At 43.1% G+C, this 25,854-nt stretch overlaps 1 long non-coding RNA gene across 1 annotated transcript in view; it reads right to left on the bottom strand.

Annotated features, from left to right (window-relative positions):
- Positions 1 to 1,487: 1,487 nt before the first annotated feature.
- LOC136876068 (uncharacterized) overlaps positions 1,488 to 25,854 on the bottom strand; it is a 190,653-nt gene continuing 166,286 nt past the window's right edge. The window contains exon 3 of the long non-coding RNA XR_010860530.2: positions 1,488 to 1,565. This is a non-coding gene — a long non-coding RNA (uncharacterized lncRNA). The remainder of the gene's footprint in view (positions 1,566 to 25,854) is intronic.

Raw genomic sequence — 25,854 nt, 5'->3', positions numbered from 1 at the left:
AACACTTTTCGAAACATAGTACGAGTGCATGCAATTCTAGCTCAAATGGAATTTCGTCAAAAGGCAGTACTACACATTTTTGACATAGCAGCTGTACGAGGAACATAATACAGCTGAAATCTTTTTAAAAACTGAGACTGAAAATAATGAGTTACTCGAACAGGTTGCTCTGAAACTGCAACGGGACAGCAACATAGAAATTAAGTAATAAATAAAACATGTTATTGCATCGTTTATTATCATTACATTTTAATTACATTATTACACTTTACAGCAGAGCTTCTTAGACTTTAGCACAATAATCAACACAAACAAATACGAGCGTCGAGTCATAAGTCAGGGCAACTATTTTTTTATCGTGAACAGAAGACAAAACGGAAAATCTAAGATATGCATTTGGAAATATAGGGAATGTACTTATGCATAGTGCCTGAAGACAAATTCTGACTTCAGGAGATTCTCGTAGGAAAGTGACAGAACACAGGCCATTGGTAAACATTGTTTTATTATGATATAGACAGCAAATACATAAGACTGAGTACAAAGGACAGGTCTCCACTGATTATAGACTTCGAAATAATCACCCAAGGTGTCCACTGTGCGTTGCCAGCGGTGGGGCAGGCGCTGAATACCATTCGCTGCATTTGTATCACTGACGTGTGACACCTCTCTCCGAAATGCATGGCATGCACACGTAATGCTTCCCGCAGCTCTGCATGGCATTGGCGTGCATTTCTGCCGCGGATAACTGCTATTTTAATATACGATCGTTGTTCCTGCTTGTGGACTTCCATTTTGTGACGCTCTGAACTTGGGGGCATGCTTAGACCCACACTATTGTTTACGTACACCATCTAGTCGCATCATACGCAAGTACATACCGTACGTTTCCAAAAGCATCTTAGATTTTCCGTGTTGTCTCCTCTTCGCGAGAAAAAAAAATAGTTGCCATGACTTATGACTCGACCTACGTATGAGAACAGTATTACTTTGTATAAGCAATATTTTAATGACATTTGTTGTCCACTGAAAAATACGACATTTGAAATTATTGCACCCTGAAACACAGCATCATGCATTCTAGTCATAGCTGCATGACATAACGCACGTTAGATCTCTACTTAAGATTTGTATTCACTTCACCATGGATAGAACATATACAGCAAAATTATATGTTGCCTTGTCGATAGAGGAGGTATTAAGGGCCAACTTGTCACAAGAAGGCAAAATTATTTTCCATTGACACAACATGTTTTGCAAATGGGGTACTCACGTGAAACATGAAGTCATATACAGAGTGTAATTTCCATGTTAGAACTCATTTACTACAATACGTACTACATCAATCATTGAAAACACACAGGGACATAACGAACCAGCGTACCACATGAAACTCTTTCTTGAACTTGGAAAAGACCATTTTGCAAGGCAAAGTTGAAGGCAGTAGACCATGAGGAAGAACAGCAAGTAGATGGTTAGATCAGCGGAGAAGATCACTGGCCTACCTCTTCAGATCATTTTGAAGAAAGCTGAAAACCGCTCTGGATGAAAGTATCTCGTCAAGGCTGCGACACAGAAATGATAGAATTATGAGGTCTCGACGCTCAGCAATGAGCAAAACGACTGGATGATGATGAGCATACATCAACCCGCCATTGCACTACGCCCCTGTGATCGAAGTTTTTCCTTAAAAACATACCGCTTTTTAAAATATTTTATTTCACTATAGGCACCTGAGCCAAGGCTCTTCTTGGTGCAGTATAAACAAATTACAATGGCGGCTATATTCACAATGTAATTACAAAATAAAATACAGTAAATATATATAATTTAACATGATGTAATAGATAGGTCAAAGCTTCCTAAACATAATTACCATACTACTTTAAGTATTTAGTTACATTACTCTTGTAAATAGATAAAGTTGGTAAATTTTTTAATATTTTTTGGAAGTCAGTTATACATAGTTATGGAAAACTGCCTAAAATAATTTTGACCATAACTAATTGAATCTGACTGTAGTGAATAGTATAAATAATTCTTGTTTCATAATTATGAATCTGTGAATTGGTAATTATGATGTGTTTGAGTGGACTAATTTGTTTTGAATTTTATAGATCATAGAATATCTTCATGTGTTATTTTGGCGTCCTAGTTCTTAAACCATGGCCAACGTCTGAGTGGCCTACTAAGTGGTCCTGTGAGTCGGGATACCAGTTGCTACGGAATGGGAGTTGACATCTCGGCCGTATTCTGAATTATAACCCTCCTTGTTCTCAGGCGACTAGGACTATACAATCCACCGATGGTCCCTAACCCGTTAGAATAGAGATCATCACTTGGACTATGTGTAAGTAGGGTAGCATCCTGCTTCATGAATTTACCGAGCTCAGAACATTTTAAACAACCCTCGGACCCATGGGAGTAACGGAGTCGCACTCCCTCTTGACAGGCGAGGGAATCCTGGGGAGCAACTTGGCGAACGAAATGGAATTCAGTGGGGAGCTATCAATATTGACGGGGCTTATGGAAGAAAGAAAGTAGAACTGGCTGAGTCAGCAAAGAGGATGCATCTGGATGTTAAGGAGTAAGTGATATTCGGGTAAGGGGAGATAACTAGGAAGAGATTACAAAATGTACTTGACGGATGTTAGGGGCTGCCTGGCCGAGGCGGTAAAGGCGTGCTCGGTTCGCCCGGAAGGACGTGGGTTCGAATCCCCGTCAGGAAGTCGTAAAATTTAAGAAACGAGATTTCCACTTCCGGAGGTGCATATGGCCCTGAGGTTCACTCAGCCTACACCAAAAATGAGTACCAGGTTAATTCTTGGGTGCAAAGGCGGCCGGGCGTAGAGCTAACCACTCTACCCCATCACGTGCCGAGGTTAACAATGGTCAGATTAACCCTCGTATTTCCTCCACCTGTCCTGGAATCTATTATGAGTTTACCCGAATTACCCAAAATACTGTTCATTTCATTTTTCCCCTCTCTTCCTAAGATTCTGTCCCCACACTCTGCTCTTCCCTTTTTAACATCCGTCAAGTAAAAGCAAAGCAAAGCAAAGCAAAGCAAAGTCACCTCAGTACAGGCCACGAAGGCCTTTGGAGGAGTGGAAGGTAAAGGATTCTCAGTATGCGCCAGGTAATTGAAAAATGCTACGAGAGGAATAGACGCGTGTGTTTATGTTTCATAGATCTAGAGAAAGTATATGACATGGTACCGAGAGAAAAGGTGTTCACCATACTGGGGGACAATGGGATCAATGGTAGATTATTAAAATTAATCAAAGGCATTTATGTTGACAATTGAGCTGCAGTGAGAATTGATGGTAGAATGATTCAGGGTACTTACACGGGTTAGACAAGGCTGTTATCTTTCACCTTTGCTGTTCATAGTTTACATGAATCATCTGCTGAAAGGTATAAAGTGGCAGGGAGGGATTCGGTTAGGTGGAAATGTAGTAAGCAGTCTGGCCTAAGCTGACGACTTGTTCTTAATGGCAGATTGTGCTGAAAGCTTGCGGTCTAATATCTTGGAACTTGAAAATATGTGCAATGAGTATGGTATGGAGATTAGCCTTTAGAAGACTAAATTGATGTCAGTAGGTAAGAAATTCAACAGAATTGGTGATACAAAGCTGGAACATGTAGATAATTTCAAGTTTTTAGGTTGTGTGTTCTCCTAGGATGGTCATGTGGTAAGTGAGATTGAATCAAGGTGTAGTAAAGCTAATGCAGTGGGCTCGCAGTTGCGATCAACTGTATTCTGTAAGAAGGAATTCAGGCCCCGTACGAAACTATCTTTACATCGGTCTGTTTTCAGACCAACTTTGCTCTACTGGAGCGAAAGCTGGGTTGACTCAGGATATCTTATTCGTAAATCAGAAGTAGCAGACATGAAAGTAGCGAGAATAATTGCTGCTACAAACAGGTGGGAACAATGGCAGGAGGGTACTCGGAATGAGGAGATAAAGGCTAAGTCAGGAATGAACTCGATGGATGAAGTTGTACGCATAAACCGGCTTCGGTGGTGGGGTCATGTGAGGCAAATGGAGGAGGATAGGTTACCTAGGAGAATAATGGACTCTGCTATGGAAGGTAAGAGAAGTAGAGGGAGACCAAGACAACGATGGTTAGACTCGTTTTCTAATGATTTAAAGATAAGAGGTACAGAACTAAATGAAGCCACATCACTAGTTGCAAATAGAGGATTGTGGCGGCGTTTAGTCAATTCACAGAGGCTTGCATACTGAGCGCTGAAAGGCATAACGGTCTATAATGATGATGTATGTATTATGAATGTGATTCTTGGAGGTCGCGCTCCACCTCGGTGAAAACCTCTCGGTTTTCTGATCGGGAAAATAATTGAAGACACAGTAGGTTAATTTCTCTGCGCACATTCGAGTCATGTAACGATAAAAGGCAATCATTGTCCTTTTCCGAACTGTATTGATAGTATTTTCCACATGGTTATGTCTTCTCCCGAAATTTTCATTTTCTTTGACAGGACCAAGGATTTTCCTCAAGATCTTTCCTAATAGAGGCCCTAAAGTGTCTTAACTTGAGAGCCTTTTGCTGAGGCCTGGCATTGCTTATTCTTTCCGACCGCGATGGTATTAGGTTTTTGAGACCTAGGGATTCTTTTATTTCCTTGCCCTTCATGCCCCTTGTCTTTTTCTGTTCGATACCTTTTTATTCGATGTGTCGAACTCTTTCCATTTTTTCCCTTCTTTTTAGTGTCAATAGAGGATGGTTGTCCAGTTGAAGCTACTATAAAAACAAAAATCACCACCTCAAGTTCTTTCGATGTTTTGTTTCAATTTTATCTAGCTGTTTCTACAAATTGCAAGGCACTCAGCTGCATGTAGGGTAGTTTCATTCTCTTCTTTTTCTTCTTATTTCCAACGGCCTTAGCCGCGTTGAAACACCGGATCCCGTGAGATCTCTGAAGTTAAGCAACATTGGGCATGGTCAAGATTTGGATGGGTTGCCATGCGCTGTTGGTGGGGGTAAGGGAATGGAGGAGCGGAAAGGAACTGGTCACCCTACCGTACCTAAACTCCGGCTCAGGCAAATCTCTGCGGAGGTTCGGACCTGCTTCGGGCAGAATACACCCTTAACTTACCTTCTTCTTCTTATCCTTTTCCTGGCCTTTTCTCCAGTCTATTGGGTCGGTACTGAGTACCTATTCGGCCCAGTTTTACGACCGGTTGCCCTTCCTGATATCAGACCTATGAGAAGGGACGTACAATATTCACTATAGAGTGTTCCTCTGGTAGTTGTATGCAGATGAGGAGAGATGTACGAGTATTAAGACGAGCACAAACACTCAGTGTCTGAGCCATGGGAATTAACCGTACGAAGTTTTAAACCTCGACCGGGCCAGGAATTGAATCCGAGCCCCTCTGAATCGAAGACCAACACGCTGATCATTCAGTCAGCAAGCCAGATAAGGATTATTATTATTATTATTATTATTATTATTATTATTATTATTATTATTATTATTATTATTTTAATTTTACGGGAGTGTTCAGACCAACGTTGCTTTACGGGAGTGAAAGCAGGGTGGACCGTCACAGGATGTATTTATATTCATAGGCTACAAGTAGCAGACATGAAAGTAGCGGGAATGATTGATGGTGCACAGAGATGGGAACAATGGCAGGAGGGTACTCGGAATGAGGAAATAAGGGCTGAGTTAGGAAGGAACTCGATGGATGAAGCTGTACGCATAAACCGGCTTGGGTGGTGGGATCATATGAGGCGAATGGAGGAGGAAAGGTTACGTAAGAGAATAGTGGACTCTGTTGTGGAGGTTAAGATGCGTAGAGAGAGACCAAGACGAGGACGGTTAGACTCAGTTTCTAACCATTTAAAGATAAGAAGTATAGATCTAAACGAGGCCACAGATCTAGTTAGAGGATTGTGGCGGCGAAGAGTAAATTCACAGAGGCTTGCAGACTGAACGCATTATTATTATTATTATTATTATTATTATTATTATTATTATTATTATTATTATTATTATTATCGTTACACGTTCTCTAAGTACACGTGTAATGTCCACTTGTCCGGCTCCATGGCTAAATGGTTAGCATGCTGGCCTTTGGTCACAGGGGTCCCGGGTTCGATTCCCGGCAGGTTCGGGAATTTTAACCTTAATTGGTTAATTTCATTGGCACGGGGGCTGGGTGTATATGTCGTCTTCATCATCATTTCATCCTCATCACGACGTGTAGGTCGCCTACGGGCTTCAAATCAAAAGACCTGCATCTGGCGAGCCGAACTTGTCCTCGGGCACTCCCGGCACTAAAAGCCATACGCCATTTCATTTCAATGTCCACTTGCCTCCATTTTCTTAATGAAGCGTCATCAGCAATAAAAATAATGCTAGTCGATAGAGAGTCAAATCTTGAGTGTCCCTGACCTGTGAGTATAAAGATGTGATAACCTTGTGACCTCCACGCGCTGCGGTTCATTCATAAGGTGGGTGCGGAAGGGTTGTGTATACTATTACACACTGGGCATGTTCTCCCTCCAGCCTCGTGCTGCTGTCGAGTCAGGCCTGCCTGTGACGTCACGAACCCTCCCGCGGGACCAGGAGCATGCGCGGCGAGGTGCTGACGTGGCTTGACGTCACAGCGGAAGTAAAGAGTTAAAGTGGGTCGGTTTACTCGCGGGAGGGAGAGATGGAGAACGTAGCTACCAAGTGAGTCACGTTAAAAGCTCCGGCTGAATAGCTCATGGAATTCGGGCGTGTGTGTTTTATTAAGCTCCATTCAAGGTTCACAGATGAATAGAATGTTATTGTCATATTTCGCTGTTCTTTTTTTTACAGGTTTGCGTGACTGCTGATACCGTGATTACGACTTAGGATGCCGCTTCGCTGACCACGTGACATCTCGACAATCTTTACTATCTGCGCACTTTTTATCGATAGATTTGTGTACGGGTTCGAGGAGTAAGGAGGGAGCAATTCCGGTGCCAGTAGTACTGCCAACTGATTGGAAATGAAATCTGAATTGAATCGATAATATGATCGATCGATATGAATTGTGCTAAACCTTTGTTATCTTAAGCCTACAACTGTGTCACACACACATTATATAACATTATATAACATTTCTCGATGCGAATCTTATTCCTAGAGTGAATTCTATAGTTTGGCTTTGCTGTGTAAATAACAACAGTACTAGTACGTAAAGTGTACGCCAGATGTCGCACAGCGATGCATAAGCGATTCATAGTTTGTGTTTCAAAGGTTGCCAATACGAATCTCGAAGATTGCCGAGGTCGACCAATTTAGCACTAGGGTGTAAATCTATCCAGAAAAGGTGCGCATATAATAGGTCACGTGGCTAGGGTGTAGGTAATCGTCTTGGCAGACCAAGATCCTTGATTCGCTATCGTCCCATGGGTTCGTTTGTTTGTTGATATCATAATCATAGCCATTGGTAGAACCCTGCACGGATGCGGATATCCGCGAAGTTAGTGTCTTGGCGGGCCGACTCGTTGGCTGAATGGTCAGCGTATTGGCCTTCGGTTCAGAGGGTCCCGAGTTCGATTCTCGGACGGGTCGGGGATTTTAACCTTCATTGGTTAATTCCAATGGCCCTAGGGCTGGGTGCAACTCGCACACCACACATAACTCTATCCTCCACCACAATAACACGCAGTGACCTACGCATGGCAGATGCCGCCCACCCTCATCGGAGGGTCTGCCTTATAGCCTAAGGGCTGCACTCGGCTAGAAATAGCCATACGAAATTTAAAAAAAAAAAAGTGTCTTGGCGGATGCAAACTGAACGGCAGTGCGGATTATTTTGCTGATAATTTCTAAAAATGAAGTTATTGATTTTCTCTCAGGTATAATATTATTTCTGCTTGTGGTTAGGCGATCGTTGACAGTGGTATGGGAGAGTGTGATATCTAAATAGCTAAGTTACCTAAGCCTGACTTGCTCCTGCCCGAAATTAATGGAAGGAATGAATCAGGGTCAATACGTCGATAGTTGTGGGAAGAGAAAATCCTTCATAAACCTGTGACTGTAGGGGTTATGGTGCCAGGTGTAAGACCTGTTGTATTATGTTATCGCAACAGATCTATTCGTTTCAATACCTTGGGTGTAATACACTATGTTTAAATATTTACAGTATCTGCGGATAAAAATTCGCGGTTGCGGATATTCATTCGCGGATGCGGATGAAGGAAGTGCGGATGCGAATAATATCTTGTATATCCGTGTCGGGTTCTAGCCATGGGACCAAGCAAATTGGCTTTGCGGCTCAAGTCACGTTTTTTTCTTTTTCCCAAGTTGCTGTACGTCGCACCGACACAGATAAGTCTCATAGTGAGGATGAGATAGGAAAGAGCTAGGAGTGGGAAGGAAACGACCGTGACCTTAATTAATGTACAGCCCCAACATAAGCCTGGTGTGAAAATGGGAAACCGCGGAAAAACATCTTCAGGGCTGCTGAGAGTGGGCTTCAAACTCACTCTCTCCCGAGTGTAAGCTCACAGCTGTGCGACCTTAACCGCACGGCCACTTGCTCGGTCTCAAGCCATGTTGCTGTGAGCTTTCATTCGGGGGATGATGGATTCGAACCTCACTGTTGGCCGCAATGCAGACCGTTTACAGCGGTTTTTCCATGTTCATATCAGACAAAAATGTTATCGCCGTAAGACCTGTCTGAATCGGTGCGACGTAAAACCATGGGACCCAGTGTTACCAGATCTAAAAATAATTTCGGAAGGTAAGCCTATTTTTCGAAAATGTTAGAACTTTGGTCAACAATTCGGAAGATGTTTAGATATGTCAATATTTATTATTTTACTTAAAATCAAATTATCGTACAATTAACATTCAGTGCAAGAACTGAATAACTTTCAGTCATTCATTCGAGGTTCTTTCTCTTTCTTATAATGACGATTATGATTGTTGTTCAAATGGGACTAACATCTAGGTCATCGCTCCACTCCCTTTCCCCTTGCTCTCATAGACGTGGTTCTTCGTCAGATGTAGAACGGTCGCAGCAAGTTTGAAATCTTAGCAGTCATGTGCTCTTCGAATGTCCCTAAGAATTCTGTCTTCTTTTGCTTATTATGTGGTTTCATTCCCCGCCCTGAATGGGTGGGGCGGGCCACATACAGGATAACGCCCTCTCTCTGGCCAGGAGAGTGGATGTCATAAAGGAGGAGAGAAGAATAGGTAAGGTGGATGGAACCGGGTATGTCAGCGTTACAGGGTTGGTCATACCGATAAATAATTTTAAAAAAATGTAATTCCATATCTCGTGATTTTGCATTTCCTCGGCTGCTGAAGTTAGTGGATCAGATCAATCACTTCCGGGGGGAATTCAAATGGGCTTTGCGCAGCGGTGTTGCCAGATCTGCCCGTAACTTAAGACCGCCACACCGTGGATTTCAGCCGGTGTCACCGTAGCGTACTTGCCGAGGTGCCATTCTGTCAGCTCTGAGGTCAGTGTTCGAAACCCTCAAATGAATATTTTTTTTCTTAGAATGGTATTCTCGAACCGGTCTTATGCCAAGTGCAGATTTAGCAACATCACAGTGCAAAGTGCATTTAAATTCGCCCACGAAGCGATTTGATTCGCTAACTTCAGCAGCTGATAAAAATGACAGCGGTGCGAGATATCGAATTATTTTTTCAAATTATTTATCAGTATGACCAACTCTCTAACCCTCATATACGCGGTTCACGTTATTTCCGACCACCCTGTATTAGGGGTAGATTTATATTCGATTGTAATGATGTAGTAGATTTTGTAGTGATATCCCAGTACGGCCGGTTGTCATTATTAAGAGTGCTTAGATACGAGAGACCCATACCATAAAAAGCCTCCGTGGCTCAGGCGGCAACGCGCCGGGCTCTCACCGATGGACACCGTGGTTCAAATCCCGGTCACTCCATGTGAGATTTGTGCTGGACAAGGCGGAGGCGGGACAAGTATCTGGGTACTCCGGGTTTTCCTGCCATCCTTCATTCGAGAAACACTCTCCATCAACATTTCATTTCATCTGTCAGTCATTTATCATTCCCCCAGAGGAGTGCGACAGGCTTCGGCAGCCGGCACATTACCTATCCTCGCCGCTAGATGGGGGCTTCATTCTTTCATTCCATTTCCTGACCCGATCGAATGACTGGAAACAGTCTGTGGACTTTCATTCACCCATACCATAGATACATTAAAGAACACTTTCTCAAAGCAATACATCAGCATCGGACTGTCCGGCTCCATGGCCAAATGGTTAGCGTGCTGGCCTTTGGTTACAGGGGTCGCAGGTTCGATTCTCGGCAGGGTCGGGAATTTTAACCTTAATTGGTTAATTTCGCTGGCACGGGGGCTGGCTGTATGTGTCGTCTTCATCATCATTTTATCCTCATCACGACGCGCAGGTCACCTACGGGTGTCAAATCAAAAGATCTGCATCTGGCGAGGTGAACTTGTCCTCGGACACTCCCGGCACTAAAAACCATACTCAATTTCATTTATTTTTTTTCAGCATCGTCTCTAAATTCTCTTAAAATCGATAGCAATTGAAGGGAAATTAAACACATACTGATGTGCAGCCTGTAGACCATTCCATGTTAAGAAAGCAGTATTGCTCTTACGGACCTACAAGGAGCGAACACACCCCCCTCTTGGACACCCATACTTCCTGGTGATGATGCAAGAAAGAAAATAGGATGGGGCATGTTTTGCCGTTTATTAAAATAACTACTGAAGCTTAAGCTTTTCTGTTTCATAAATACATTCACAGGGAGGAACACCAATCACTTTGTTGCCTTCCTTCATTTTCTTTCAGTCTTATTCTGGTCCATGCAAGGCGTAAACCGTTACTCTGTGAATCCTGGCGGCTTAATACTGTTATAGAGAAGTCGTCTATTTATCTGCTGTGTATGTTCTTTATTAGTCTTTATATCGGTGCGTACTTGTCTTGCGTTGAGTGAGTGTTATTTGTTTTTTTACAAGTTGCTTTACGTCGCACCGACACAGATAGGTCTTATGGTGACGATGGAACAGGAAAGTGCTAGGAGTGGGAAGGAAGCGGCCGTGGCCTTAATTAAGGTACAGCGCCACCATTTGCCGGGTGTGAAAGTAGGAAGCCACGGAAAACCATATTCAGGGCTGCCGACAGTGGGGTTCGAACCCACTATCTCCCGAATACTGGATACTGGCCGCACTTAAGCGACTGCAGCTATTGAGCTCGATACTACGTGGTTAATTAGCCTACGTGTGCTATTTATTTCTTTAACATTAATACAGTGACTTATTTATTTTATAGATGAGGCTGAATAAGGAACAAAAGCAAACTGTACTTAATTTGCAGCTTATTTTCTTCCCTCTTTTATCTTGAACTTAAAAACTACATTTCACAAATGTATGTTCGGCCGTTTTTCCCTTATCCTGTGAACATCAAAATGAGCCCCTCTAGCCGCACCGCCCCGCCCCCACCTCACCATCTCCTAGAGTTGATGAATATAATTTTCAACTTTGTTTCTTCTAAATTTTCTCTTCAATTTAAATACTTAGTTTCACCAACATGTGTGCCGCCGTTTTCCCGTTATGATACGAATACCAAAATGAGCCCTCTCTAAACCCCGGTATTCTTCTTCTTTTCCTACCGCTTTTCCCACACCTGCGTCCCACATGTGGATTTGTCTCTGTTTTGCGGCCGGATGCCCTTCCTGGCGCAACCCTATATGGAGGGATGTAATCACTACTGCGTGTTTCTGGAGAGGAGAGTGTTGGGACGGACACAAACACCCAGTTCCCGACGCAGAAGAATTAATCAGAAGCGATTCAAATTCCCGACCCGGCCGGGAGTCGAACTCGGGACCCTCTGAACCGAAAGCCAGTACGCTGACCATTCAGCTAACGAGTCGGACAAACCCCCAGTCCTCTTGAGTAAAAAAAAAAAAAAAAATTAGCTTAGTTCCACCACCCCACTTGTCTTGAATGTCAACACGGTAGAATCTCATCAATCCGCACTAATTGGGGCTCTAAGTTGTTCAAATTAATGAAAGACCGGATCAAACAAAATAACTTATAAAATGAGCCAAGATACATGTATAAACAATCTGTTCAGTAAAAAGAACGTGTACACTAAGTTAACAGTGTTTTAAATTTAAGAAATACAAAGTTTATTTGATGTAAAAGATATAATGCAATATAGTATTTGGCCCTACAAAATACATAGTAACTAGAACAGTACAGAATTAGAACATGTCAATCACCGGGCGAGTTGGCCGTGCGCGTAGAGGCGCGCGGCTGTGAGCTTGCATCCGGGAGATAGTAGGTTCGAATCCCACTATCGGCAGCCCTGAAAATGGTTTTCCGTGGTTTCCTATTTTCACACCAGGCAAATGCTGGGGCTGTACCTTAATTAAGGCCACGGCCGCTTCCTTCCAACTCCTAGGCCTTTCCTATCCCATCGTCGCCATAAGACCTATCTGTGTCGGCGCGACGTAAAGCCCCTAGCAAAAAAAAAAAAAAAAAAAACATGTCAATCAAGGCACTCCTTCATTGACCACACTTGATACGCTTACTGGTTTGAAGAAACTGCTGATCTTTTATTGTCTTCCTTTAACATTAATATCCTTAATAATTAATCCACACAGATTCCTCAAATATTCATAATATGCAGATATGTTTTCATCGCTGTTATCTTCACCATATTTAGTGACAATGTTTAGATGATCTTTAATTTCACTAAGTTTTAGCTTAGCGTTAATAATATCACCTGCTTCATCCTGGTCATATTCATCCGTATCAGAGCTTTCTGCAGCGATCACACTTTCAACGATTTCCTCCTCTGCGTAGTTTACAACATTGCGCTCGTAATTCAGCTTTATACTTTAATTACATTTATATATTATTATTATTAAGCGGTTGTCCGGTTTAAGCGAAGTCCGGACTAATGGGGTCCAGAATAATGAGTTTCTACTGTACTGAGTTACACAAATTTACGTGCCACCGTTTTCCCGTGATGCTGTTGAGCAGAGCCGCTCGATATGGCAACACTGTTACCATAAAAACAATACTGTTTTCCTAACATGGAAACATTTCAGAGGGTTTGGAAATAGTAATGGCACCTCCAGCTTTACGCGGAATCCGAAGTTAAGGGACGTGACTTGTCATTTCCAGTATCTCACATTCACTGGACAGGTTTCGTGCTGTGACTGCTTTGGTGACACAGTGTACTTCATGAATATTACACCCCCTTTTCCTTTTGTGCCAGCGATATACAGGGTGGGTCAACACGAACTTCCACATTAAATATCTCCAGATACCCTCTGCGTGAGGTTATTACTGGAGCGCCGAGGCCTTCGGATCTGAGGATCCCGGGTTCAATTCCCGTCCGGATCTGCTTAATTCGTCTGGCTCGGGGACAGGATGTATGTGCTTGTCTCAGTGCACACTTTCTCATACACACACAGTATTACCAACTACCACAGAAAAACGTAAAACTGAATACATCAATTCACACTGACAAAGGAACGTCGCCATCTGTGACACTCCGAAAGGATTCAAACTTGCCAGATACACTGACTGACAGTGACAATGCAACACCAAGGAGGAGTGGTTCGAAAGGGATGAAAGTTGGAGAAAAAACAGAGACGGCACGGACGAATAATTGATGTTTATTTCAAACCGATATGCAGGTTACACAATGCGCACGGCATCGACTCAGTAGGATGTAAGACCACCGCGAGCGGCGATGCACGCAGAAACACGTCGAGGTACAGAGTCAATAAGAGTGCGGATGGTGTCCTGAGGGATGGTTCTCCATTCTCTGTCAACCATTTGCCACAGTTGGTCGTCCGTACGAGGCTGGGGCAGAGTTTGCAAACGGCGTCCAATGAGATCCCACACGTGTTCGATTGGTGAGAGATCCGGAGAGTACGCTGGCCACGGAAGCATCTGTACACCTCGTAGAGCCTGTTGGGAGATGCGAGCAGTGTGTGGGCGGGCATTATCCTGCTGAAACAGAGCATTGGGCAGCTCCTGAAGGTACGGGAGTGCCACCGGCCGCAGCACATGCTGCACGTAGCGGTGGGCATTTAACGTGCCTTGAATACGCACTAGAGGTGACGTGGAATCATACGCAATAGCGCCCCAAACCATGATGCCGCGTTGTCTAGCGGTAGGGCGCTCCACAGTTACTGCCGGATTTGACCTTTCTCCACGCCGACGCCACACTCGTCTGCGGTGACTATCACTGACAGAACAGAAGCGTGACTCATCGGAGAACACGACGTTCCGCCATTCCCTCATCCAAGTCGCTCTAGCCCGGCACCATGCCAGGCGTGCACGTCTATGCTGTGGAGTCAATGGTAGTCTTCTGAGCGGACGCCGGGAGTGCAGGCCTCCTTCAACCAATCGACGGGAAATTGTTCTGGTCGATATTGGAACAGCCAGGGTGTCTTGCACATGCTGAAGAATGGCGGTTGACGTGGCGTGCGGGGCTGCCACCGCTTGGCGGCGGATGCGCCGATCCTCGCGTGCTGACGTCACTCGGGCTGCGCCTGGACCCCTCGCACCCTCGCACGTGCCACATGTCCCTGCGCCAACCATCTTCGCCACAGGCGCTGCACCGTGGACACATCCCTATGGGTATCGGCTGCGATTTGACGAAGCGACCAACCTGCCCTTCTCAGCCCGATCACCATACCCCTCGTAAAGTCGTCTGTCTGCTGGAAATGCCTCCGTTGACGGCGGCCTGGCATTCTTAGCTATACACGTGTCCTGTGGCACACGACAACACGTTCTACAATGACTGTCGGCTGAGAAATCACGGTACGAAGTGGGCCATTCGCCAACGCCGTGTCCCATTTATCGTTCGCTACGTGCGCAGCACAGCGGCGCATTTCACATCATGAGCATACCTCAGTGACGTCAGTCTACCCTGCAATTGGCATAAAGTTCTGACCACTCCTTCTTGGTGTTGCATTTGCTCTGTCAGTCAGTGTACATCGTAATACCCCGCTCACTAATATTAGCTGATATTAGCCTTAGGCTACCTGTTGTTTCCCATTAAATACTATGTTTGGCCAACAAACTGTACGTAGCGTATATTTCACAAAGTAGAGAACTCCGTGCTGCCGTAGCACAGTCTGTACAGTAGAGTGACAGTCTTGAAATCTGCATTTGTTGTGTGCCGTGATCCGAGTCCCTCTGCGGTCCTTTTCTGAAAAGGATCATTTTTTGAGTTTGTCCTTCTGTCGGTCAGGCAGCGTTCCGCAGAGAAATATGAACTTCCAAATGTGAATGCAGTAAGCAGGCATTTTTTCGAAACCTTCGATGCTTAGTTCGTATATTTTACCTTTACGTACGATTATTTATTTATTTATTTATTTATTTATTTATTTATTTATTTATTTATTTATTTTCTACAACGTTGTATCCGACTAAGGAGAGCGATTTAATTTAGCAGATGAATTTGCGTTTTTTGTTCTTCCGCCCATGAATTTTATTGACTTTACGTCCCACTAACTACTTTTTCAGTTTTCGGAGACGCCGAGGTGCCGGAATTTTGTCCCGCAAGAGTTCTTTTTACGTGCCAGTAAATCTACCGACACGAGGCTGACGTATTTGAGCACCTTCAACTACCACCGTATTGAGCCAAGTTCGAACCTGCCAAGTTGGGGTCAGAAGGCCAGCGCCTCAACCGTCTGAGTCACTCAGCCCGGCTCTTCCGCCCATGTAGTGGTGGTTCTCATCTTGAATTTAAAAAAAAAAATTATGTTCGTTCAACAACGGTCTAAAGTTAGGCCTGTCCCATGTAATTTCATCTGTTATGCTGATATCTTGAAGGTCCTTTTTCAATTTCGATTATCCAATTGTTCTAGACTTTTAGTGAGGAGGCATAATTAATTATAATTTTAGTAAGCCTTTCATTGTCCATTCTTTGAATATGGCCATAAAATTTCAGCCGTATTTTTGTAATAGTGTCTGATATATTCTCAGACATCTGGTATAACTCAGGAGATATCCTTTTCACCTACAATTTAGCTATTTCGTTAGTTAGTTAATTAGTTAGTTTGGTAGTGGTTTAACGTCGCGCTGACACATCGAAGGTTTTCGGTGACGCAAGGATCAGAAAGGGCTAGATTTCGGAAGACAGCGGATGTGGCCTTAATTGCTTGGTGGAAAATAAATGTACAATAAATATCACTCAATATCTTGTAATGCTTATGCCCTTGTACAATTATTATTATTGGACCATTATGTTTTCTTATACTGTATATATCAACTAGCTGATGTACCTGTGCTTCGCTACGGAATTCTACATTATATACAGAATTCTAGGTTAGGTAGTGTGCACGTTGTGAGCAAGATTGTATGAAATTTCATAGCTCTTAACCAGTGGCGGCGCGTGACTTTCCTCACTGGGGGTTCAACAGAAGGAAGAATTCTTGTGCCGCCCCCCCCCCCTCCCCCACATACTACCTCTCCGATTTTGGTCCAAGTCCCTTTCATCACTCACAAAAAATAAACAGGGAAAACAAAACATCCTGTTGGTAATTTCGCACCCACACATCCACTCGATTCTTTTGCATAGGGCCTATATCCATTCTCAATTTACGCACGATTTCTTTACTTTTAATCTGCCTCGTTATATCAAGATCAGGCAGTGGGCGGCCGGCATTCTTAATCTCGAGTTTGCGCTCAAGAGAGAGAGAAGAAAATTTTGTTTTTCTAGGTATCTGGACACTGTTCATACTCATTTTGAAGCTCCTTACCTTTCCCGAGCACAAAGATTGTGGACGCAACCACAATGCACAAAAACACACACACGGACATAAGATTGTAACTTCTTTATATTCTAAAAATTAAGTTTCTGTACGACACAATAGTACACTGATACGCTTGCACAGCGTACAATAATATAACGAATTATGATAAATACTCCAAAGTTTTATAAACACTAGTATCACATATGAAAAACAGAAGGAAACTTTAGGGATGTGTGATCGCACTGTTGACAACGTTGGTAACTTAATTTTACGAACTCGTGTGGGCTAGGCAGTTAGCATTTTCATTGGTATTATCTTCCCGCTATTTTTTGCCTCGATGATTTTTAAGTTAAGTTTATCTTCAAGAAGTAATTACTCCAAAGAAGGCAAATAAATAGGTGTTCAGTAAGTATTAGTAATATTTTTGGGACAAAATATCAATCGGAATTTGGCACTTTTGGTAGTAATGATGCTTTCCAACACTAGTGTTAACTATGTGTACTATTCTTTGCTGCCGTAGTTACATTCCTGTAAGGGCAACAGATGGCAGGCATGTACTAGTTTTCTAACCACAACAACACGACTTGCGATTACGAAGACGGGTGAGAGAGAGTGGCATACTGCGCATGCGTAAATCACGGATATTCGTTTCTGCGATATCCTGGTCTTGTCTACGTGTTGGTCGGCATCTCCCCGCACCTCACCACACCCTTCGCCCTGGTACGGACGGAGATGTGGCCTTGCATCGGGGGTGCATTCCAGACGAGTATCCAGCCAGGACTTCGCGCGGCTCGCTTGAATTGAAAGTCAGTACGAGTATATTACGGATAGATGAGCTTAGCAAAGGCTTCGAGATTGACAAAGCAGTTGTGAAAATTAAGTTGTTAAGTACAATGTGATATAAACTGGAGGTTCATTGCTCCATTGCGCTATACCAGAAACCGCCACTGCTCTTAACGTTACTCTAGAAACGCGACGGGGAAGTCACCAAACCTCTTTTCTCACATGAAGACTGAGTTAGGGAATTTTCACTGTAATGTTAGACCCGCTTGCATACCATCAGTCACAATCAGGTTGTGGAGTTTTCATTATAGTGGTAGAAACTCACTCTCCATCTGCCTTTTTTTATCCTCAGAAAGACTGTCTTAGTGGTTTTCCCAACTGAAATGAACATACATTACAATGACGTCAGTAGGAATGGCGCGATTGAAAGCAATGCTTTCATATGAAATACTCGATCAAATGAAAACCCAGACATTTTATCACTTTTAACGAATAGGACTAAGCTCCCGATCTAACAGTCCAAAGTTCCAGAGCTGGAATGACCAAGCTGCAGACTACCGTGATCCGTGAACATTCTTCGTCCCTCTTCGGCGGGGAGGGGGTCGAATAGTGGCGATTCCCAGGGCAAAAACTATGCTCTTTTACTAATCTGTTTCCTAGGAGTACCAGATGAGTCGGAAAGTATCAATTCACAACACTGGCGGCGGAAAAATCTATCTGACTTGGAGGCAAATTTTTCCTCCAAGCCAGAAGAGAAACCCCATCTTCACTGCTAATTTGGAATAAAATGAATGTAGAATTTTATAAAAATGAAGGGGAAGAAGCGGTCAGCGTTGAGTTACGAGTTATTTAGGGAATTGTGGTGCTATAGTTTGGAATAGCCTTAATTGTTATTCAAGACCAGTGCACACTACTACTACTACTACTGCTCCTCTACTACTAAGTGAGCCTCTGCCTTAAGTATGCCCACTGCTCATTCAAAACAGCGCGTCAGAGTAGGGATCGAACAGCTGGAATAATATGATGAACCAGTGTGTTACGTACCAGCTGTATAACAAAACGTATGGACCAAAGGAATGGCATGCTAAAGAAGAAAGTTTTCTAACTCCCTGGCTCTTTCCCGCCAATATTCAGTCAGGCTATTATACTCGGTACGCAGCAGTAATCCCATCTATCGGAGTTGAGAGGCAGCATAACAGACAAAGAACATCACAACAAACAATGGTCAATGTAATGTTATTGTTGATCAATGTTATGCCATTTCGATATTGTAAGCCTTCACATTTAGTTTTCTTCCGACTCTGAAATACCACTCTTATCATAGTCGGTACGTTAAAACTGAATAAAACATAAATGATCGAAAATTGTATTCTCTATAACTTTTGTTATGTAGTACTTTTCGATAGGACCAATAATGTATTTAAAAATTACATTTTAGGCGCCTTCCCCTAAAGTACAGTTTCATCCAGGGTGAATAAAATTGTTTATAGCTTAGACTGTAGTTTCTTATTCCCCGACTCTATATACCGATTTTCATTAAATTCTGTTAACCCATTTTCTCGTGACTCGGCGTTGATATGGACTTAGCAACAAAAATACAAATTCATGAATATCTGTGTTACCATAGCCGGTACGGTAAAAATGTATAAGACATAAATGGTCGGAAATTTAATTCTATATAACTTTGGTTATGTAGTATTTATCGATACGACCATTAATAATATAAATATTTCAGAATTAAATTTTTCGGCCTTCCATTAAACTACCATTTCACTCACGGTGAATTAAATGATTTATAGTCTAGATTATAGTGGCTCATTTTCCGACTTCGCATATCAATCTCCAATGAGATAGGACCACTAATAATGTAAATATTTAAGAATTAAGTTTTAGGCCTTCCCTTAAACTACCATTTCACTCAGCGTGGATAAAATTATTTATAGACTAGATTGTAGCGACTTATTCCCCGACTTTGCATACCAATTTTCATTAAGTCCTCTTTAGCCGTTTTCTAGTGATGCGTGTACAGACAGACAGACAGACAGACAGACAGACAGACAGACAGACAGACAGACAGACAGACAGACAGACAGACAGACAGACAGACAGACAGACAGACAGACAGACAGACAGACAGACAGACAGACAGACATTACGGGAAAGTAAAAAGTGCACGTCCTTGTTACTATGGGCATGACCGATACAGAAATACCATTATTTTCAAATTCTGAGCAATTTACAGACAAAACTCTTATTTTATATATATATAGATAGATGAGATGTGTAAACAAGTGGAATCAGAGGTAAGGCTTTTTGCAGATGATGTTATTCTGTACAGAGTAATAAATAAGTTACAAGATTGTGAGCAACTGCAAACTGACCTCGATAATGTTGTGAGATGGACAGTAGGCAATGGTATGATGATAAACGGGGATAAAAGTCAGGTTGTGAGTTTCACAAATAGGAAAAGTCCTCTCACTTTTAATTACTGCGTTGATGGGGTGAAAGTTCCGTTTGGGGATCATTGTAAGTACCTAGGTATTAATATAAGGAAAGATCTTCATTGGGGTAATCACATAAATATGATTGTAAATAAAGGGTGCAGATCTCTGCACATGGTTATTAGGGTATATAGGGGTTGTAGTAAGGATGTAAAGGAGAGAGCATATTTGTCCCTGGTGAGACCCCAACTTGAGTATGGTTCCAGTGTATGGGACCCTCAACAGGATTACGTGACTCAGGAACTGGAAAAAATCCACACACAAAAAAGCAGCTCGATTTGTTCTGGGTGATTTCCGACAAAAGAGTAGCGTTACAAAAATGTTTAAAGTTTGGGCTGGGAAGACTTGGGAGAAAGGAGACGAGCTGCTCGACTAAGTGGTATGTTCCGAGCTGTCAGTGGAGAGATGGAGTGGGAGGACATCAGTAAACGAATAAGTTTGAGTGGTTCTTTAAAAGTAGGAAAGATCACAATATGAAAATAAGGTTGGAATTCAAGAGGACAAATTGGGGCAAATATTCGTTTTAAGGAAGGGGAGTTAGGTATTGGAACAACTTACCAAGGGAGATATTCAATAAATTTCCAATTTATTTGCAATCGTTTAAGGAAAGGCTTGGAAAACAAATGCAGATCAGCATTGATTGATTGATTGATTGATTGATTGATTGATTGATTAACTGATTGATTGAAAAATGAAATATAAGTTTTTTTGCTGTTTGCTTTACGTCGCACCAACACAGATATGTCTTATGGCGAGGATGGGATAGGAAAGGCCTAGGAATTGGAAGGAAGCGGCCGTGTCCTTAAGGTACAGCCCCGGGCATTTGCCTGGTGTGAGAATGGGAAACCACGGAAAACCGTCTTCAGGGCTGCCAACAGTGAGGATCGAACCCACTATCTTCCGATTACTGGATACAGGCCGCACTTAAGCGACTGCAGCTATCGAGCTCGGTGAAATATATGTAGGAATGCAAATAATTTGCTAGCAACTTGCTCTACGTCGCACCGACACAGATAGGTCTTATGGCGACGATGGGACAGGAAAGGGCTAGGAGTGGTTAGGAAGCGGCCGTAGCTTTAATTAAGGATAAGGTACAGCCCCAGCATTTGTCTGGTGTGAAAATGGGGAAACCACGGAAAACCAAGTAATTTGCATACATGTGTGTTAACTACTGCAAATGTAAATATCATAAAAAACTGCATTGTAAATTTGTAGTTCCTAGTGTGTAGCAGTAGTGAAAGTAGTGTCTATTGATGTTGGAAAAATAATAATAATAGTTTCACATCTCACGAACTAATTTAATGAGTTTTGGAGGTGCCAGAATTTTGTCTCTCACTGGTTACCGACACGAGGCTAACGTATTTGAGCACCTTCGACAACTACCGGACTGAGCCAGGTTCGTACCTGCCACGTTGAGGCTGTGAATCACATAAGAAAGATGACACAATGATACAGTATACTGTAGCCATAATAAAGCGATAATACAACTTGGTTATGCAACGAAAATATTGTGGGGAAAAAATCGGAAAAGGAAATACCTGCCCATCATATCCAGTGGAAACGAACAGAGCATAATATAGGCCTATGTGCAGTTTACATTGCGTCATGTATATCCTTTTCCAAACATGCAAGGGTATAAATTCTCTGCCGTACGTTGTAAATGTGCAGCACTAGTGACAAACGCCTGTCAGGCCAGTGTTTGGCTTTATTGCAAGAGGTTGACAACTTCTGTTTTGAAAAGCTCGGCAATAAACAGGCCTTCGAGGTCATAAAACACTAACTTCAACACGATTCCGTAATGATTCTGCCACAAATTATTCAAGTATCTTCTGTTTACAGGCAGCTCCCTATATGGATCGGTGATCGAGTGTCAACGTAGGCTTCACACTTCTCCTCCTTCTTCTTTTTCCTGAGGCTGAGTGGACCCCGTTCCAGCCCTCGTACCACTTTACAAATTTCGTGGCAGAGGCGAGAATCGAACCCGGGCCTCCGGGGGTGGCAGCTAATCACACTAACCACTACACCACAGAGGCGGACTTTTTATTTCTTCCTTCAGTAAAACTTCGATAGCTACACACAGGAAGTTTTACTGACTTAGTCAGTATTTATGAATTTTCTGCTTGTATGACAGCTGCCCAATATAACTGTCCATTTTCTGATCGATGATTTGTGGTAGATTCAGTTGGTGTAGAGCTGTCTGTAGGTGTTATGCCATGGCTCCAGTTGCTGAGATTACAATTGTAATAACAGTAACTGTTTGCTGTGTCCAGAGGCGTTTGATTTCTCCTCCTTGGTTCATGTAAGTTATTTCTGGGTTTTCTTGGATTTTAGTTTTCGTGTTATGGAAGTTTCTCCAGCTATGATTTATATTTTTTATGCAGTTCATCTGAGACAATGAAATCAGTTTGATTAGCAGCTCTTGTCATGTTATTGATAACAGAGAAAATCCAATATATGAGATATATTCAGTCCATGGCTAAATGGTTAGCGTGCTGGCTTTTGGTCACAGGAGTCCCGGGTTCGATTCCCGGCAGGGCCGGGAATTTTAACCTTAATTGGTTAATTTCGCTGGCACGGGGGGCTGGGTGTATGTGTCGTCTTCATCATCATTTTATCCTCATTACGACGCGCAGGTCGCCCACGGGAGTCAAAACAAAAGACCTGCATCCGGGGAGCCGTACTTGTCCTTGGACACTCCCGGCACTAAAAGCCATACGCCATTTCATTCAGTCATTGCCTGAGATTGGAATCAGTAATATGGCTCTGCATTTGTAGGTACAGTAGTTCACAATGTTTATTATTATTCTTATTATTAGCCTCCATCCGTGGCAGTCCATCTTGCAGTCATATTTTCCAACACTTTAAAAAGGATTTCAAGAAGGCTGGATACAGGAGCGGACGCACTAATTTTCTTCATTTTTCTATATATTTTTTTTTGTTTCCCTATCGCTGGGTATCAACAATAGTCCTTCTACGTTTATTCTTTATGCACTGAACGCTAAATCTTTTTTTCTTTGCTAGTTGTTTTACGTCGCACCGACACAGATAGGTCTTACGGCGACAATGGGACAGGAAAGGGCTAGGAGTGGGAAGGAAGCGGCCGTGGACTTAATTAAGGTACAGCCCCAGCATTTGCCTGGTGTGAAAATGGGAAACTACGGAAAACCATTTTCAGGGCTGCCGACAGTGGGGTTCGAACCTACTATCTCCCGAATACTGGATACTGGCCGCACTTAAGCGACTGCAGCTATCGAGCTCGGTTAAATCAAAATTATTCAATCCAACATTCTGGAGATATTGGGTTCGAACCCCATTGTCGGCAGTCCTTAAAATAGTTCTCCGTGTTTTTTCATGGTCACACCAGGCAAATGCTGGGGCTGCACTTTAATTAAGGCCACGGCCGCTTCCTTACTCCTCCTAGCCCTTTCCTATTCCATCGTGGCCATAAGACCTACCTGTGTTGGTGCGAAGTAAAACAACTTGTAAGAAAAATCAATCGTTGTGGTTTAGATCAGTCCAGTCGTACAATTAAGTATAAAGAATGTGAAATACGTGGAAAATAAAATTCATCTGTTCAGTACAGCAGTAGCTCACAACATAAATCAGGCACCATACAATCTTGATGGGTATCCACATGATTAATAGTCTATGCCATAACTTAGACAAGGCGGTTCGAAAGATTGCGCACAAAGTGAAACCCATCTTGTGGTTTGGTTCATCAATCCATAGACTGGTTTGATGCAGCCTTCCATGGCACCCTACCCTGTGCTTACGTTTTTATTTCTACGTAACTACTAAATGCCGGCCCTGTGGTGTAGGGATAGCGTGCCTGCCTCTCGCCCGGAGGCCGCGGGTTCGATTCCAGGCCAGGTCAGGGATTTTTCTCTCGACCTGAGGGCTGGTTCGAGGTCCACTCAGCCTACGTGATTGGAATTAAGGAGCCATCTGACGGTGAGATGGCGGCCCCGGTCTCGAAAGCCCAGAACAACGGCCGGGAGGATGCGTCGTGCTGACCACATGGCCCCTCGTAATCTGCAGGCCTTCGGGCTGAGCAGCGATCGCTGGGCAGGCTTTCAATGGCGTTAAGTGCCGTTGGGGGGGGGATAACTACTAAATCCTACAAACCAAACCCCAAGGTGCAACAGCCCCTAAGTGTCTTGGCCTACGAAGCGACCGCTGCTCAGCCCGAAGGCCTGCAGAATACGAGGTGTCGTGCGGTCAGCACGACGAACCTTCTTGGGCGTTATTCTTGGCTTTCTAGACGAGGGCCACTATCTCACGTCAGATAACTCCTCAAATATAATCACGTAGGCGGAGTGGGTCTCGAACCAGCCCTCAGATCTAGGTGAAAATCCTTGACCTGGCTAGGAACCGAACGCGGGGATTCCGGGTAAGAGGCAGGCACGCTACCCCTACACCGCGGCGCCGGCACTAAATCCTACTCCTACAATAGTCTGTTAGCCATATTCATACCTTGGTCTACCCCTACCGTTCTTAATACCTACACATTCCTCAAAAACGAATTGAACAAGTCCTGGGTGTCTGAAGATGTCCCCTTTCATGATCTCTCTTCTTCGCCAAATCCTTCTCCTCTCACCAATTCGATTATATCTTCATTCGTGTTTCGATCTACCCGTCTCATCTCTCGAATTCTTCTGTAACACCACATTTCAAAAGTGTCTATAGTCTTTCTTGCTGTGCTAGTTATCGTCCATGCTTCTCCCCAATACAATGATTCACTCCAGACGAACGTCTTCGGAAACATATTTCTAATTCTCTATCAATGTTCGAAGAAAGTACATTCATTTTCTTAAGAAGGACCTTCCTTGCTTGTGCTAGCATGCATTGTATATCCTCCTCACTTTTGCCATCATTAATTACTGTACTCTACTCAACATCATTCATCAACTTCCGTTAGGACTTCGTTTCCTAATTTAGTACAATATTTCCTTTATCACCTGACTTCATTCGACTGCACTCCATTACTTCTATTTTGGATTTTCCTTTTGTACTCCTTATGCTAGACAATGTTCGCACCATTCAACAATTTCTCCAGGTTTTCTGCAGTCAAATAAAATAATAATATCATCTGCAAATCTCAGAGTTTTGATTTCCTCCCTTTGGAATTTTGATTCTCTTACCGAATTCCTCTTTGATTTTCTTAACACCTCTTCTACACAACACTGAAAATGAGAGAACACAAAATACGGCCTTGTCTCACTCCTTTCCGGTTTGCTCCTTCTTTTTTCACAGTTAAGCTGGATATTTGACACTGCCTGTGTGATGCCTGCATCGAATGTGATCGGCAATAGTTCGAAGAGCTTTTGTAAACAAAACTCACTGTGTGAACAGACGACTATCACTTCACTGCTTGTTTCTTTTAGGAATATAGAGCATTTTGGAAAAATAAATACATTGTCCCTGATGTAGGCTATTTCCTGACTTTTCCAGGCTTGTCCTGATGCAGTGTGTCATGCTAGAGTAGGCCTATACGTTCCTGTACTTCCGAGTCCTCTACGGCTAATTCAGTTTCTGGGCAACATGCTTAATATGTAGTAAGTAGTCTGTGTCCGCCTCTGTGATCTAGTGGTTAGTATGATTAGCTGCCACCCCCGGAGGCCCGCGTTTGATACCCGGCTCTGCCACGAAGTTAGAAAAGTGGTACGAGGGCTGTAACGGGGTCCATTCAGCCTCGGAAGTTCAACTGAAAGAAAAATACTTCAGAAAAAAATAAATAAAATTATACCTCATCGCAATTCTTTAGAGGGGGAGTTAGATTCCCTCCTCAACCATCCTCAAAGTGGTTTT

This window comes from Anabrus simplex, chromosome 6, assembly GCF_040414725.1.
Source record: "Anabrus simplex isolate iqAnaSimp1 chromosome 6, ASM4041472v1, whole genome shotgun sequence".
In the NCBI taxonomy this organism is placed as follows: domain Eukaryota; kingdom Metazoa; phylum Arthropoda; class Insecta; order Orthoptera; family Tettigoniidae; genus Anabrus; species Anabrus simplex.
The sequence above is the reverse complement of the archived record's forward strand: the minus strand, read 5'-3'. Positions and strand labels throughout refer to the sequence as shown.